Source organism: Metarhizium robertsii (genome assembly GCF_000187425.2).
Source record: "Metarhizium robertsii ARSEF 23 chromosome Unknown MAA_Scf_15, whole genome shotgun sequence".
NCBI classification, from domain to species: Eukaryota; Fungi; Ascomycota; class Sordariomycetes; order Hypocreales; family Clavicipitaceae; genus Metarhizium; species Metarhizium robertsii.
The window spans coordinates 99,311-101,093 of record NW_011942155.1 but is presented as its reverse complement, the minus strand read 5'-3'; positions in this window follow the sequence as shown (position 1 = coordinate 101,093).

Below are 1,783 nucleotides of genomic sequence, written 5' to 3'. Positions count from 1 at the left end.
ACAGTCTTTCCAATACACCATTCCGTCTTTTCCCACTAAACGTAGTGGGGTTGTTTTAAAGTCGCTGAAGTCGGTTACGGTGATTTCTTTCGGTTCGTTAAGTTGGTTCTCCTAATAATGTCAGATGAGGGATTTATCAAACAAAGCTGCACTGCACACTTACCATCGGAACCTCTTTAATCTGTACTTGCCCCAAACTATTTTGCCGCTTGTTCGTCTCCTCTGGTAGAAAGCCCATGCGTTACGATGACGAACATATGTGAGAAGCGAGGTGCGCTCTGTTGAAAAAAGTCATGATGACAGAGTTGGGTTCTTACCCCTCGGCGGGGTCGCGATAGGGCATATGATCGGGCACAAACTGCCTCCGCCTCGGCCCGCCTAAAAAACCGAGTTTATCCGACGAATCCATCAGTTGTGCCCATATCATCAACAATCGCGAAAGGTTTTAATGTTATTTTTCTGGTTTGGAGGGCATATCATCACTCCCATGAGCAGAAGATTTCTGTGGAATTACACATCAATTTTCTTACATCACTTGGCAGTCATTCATGGTTTCTTTTTTCTTATCACCACCCCTCACCCCGGAGGGATTCTTGCAGGGCTGCTGGTCCTAAGCGCGTCATTTCAGAGTCAGGCCTAAGGCACCAGTTCGGGAACTGTTGACAAAGAAGTGGGGTTTCACAAGGGTTCGGTTTCGGGATCCATTGTATTGTTACAAGGATATTCAGGAAGTATGGTCGGATTTCAGGACCCTGCCCCAGGGCAGTGCAAGGATAGTCGGAACATTTTCAGGAGTGTGACCTGTCCTCTACAAGGATATTCAGGAAGTAGGGCCTACTTCGGGGTCCTCTCAACGATCACAGGGATCTGCACAGAGACTTTGGGAATGCGCCTATTTTGAAAGCAGTCTCAGGGCGAGAGTATAGTTCCCTCGTTCTGCTGTCCTAACCCTAAAAGTAAGGCAGGTGCATGATGCTTTTTCTAACATACTCAGACGCAGGCCTGCAAAACGGCCGAGGTCATGAATGCAGTTGATTGGTACCATCACTGTTATTACGGCGGGGTTTTACAATAAACATCTTATAATAAGGCTCCGTATGCCTGGTGTAATATCGATGTTGTGAGAAGAAATTATCCGCAACCATCATCACCGATAAGTGCCTCCAAAATAATCTATTGTAATTCTCCTTGAGGTGTCCTTTTCTACCCAATTATTCACTGACCACCTTCTTAGGCACTCTCCCAGTCTCGCCATGCATGCCAACGACAATAAGGGTTCCAGAGTAATGACCGAGGAAGAAATAAGAGAGTGGGAAAAGCTCGGAGTAACCGCTCCTCTGACCACAGAAGAACTAAAGAGAACATCGAGCACTGGCACCACCGGGCGGGACGAAGCCAACAGTCAAGGCAATAATGATTCCCCCAACACCACGAGCGCATCTAATAACGGAGTTGAACACAAAGAAGGAATAAAAACGGAAAATTAAGGAAGGCACTTATCCTAGAGCGAATATTGTTTAGTCTAGAGAAGCTTCTATCGATTCAGTTACATCTCAATACAATGCAGTTGTTATGTCCATGCCAATGAATCCGAGCCGTCTAGTAATTAGTGACTTATGTGATTGGCAAGGACTCTGCTCCATCATACCTCTAGTTGTAGCGAGCACGACCGAATCTTCGCTATCTTGATATGGCAATTGCTATGCGGGCCGAACCACTTTGCTACGGGGGCCGTCTTAGAGGGGCCGTGTGGCTGATGTTCCAAGTTCGGCAGCGATGCATT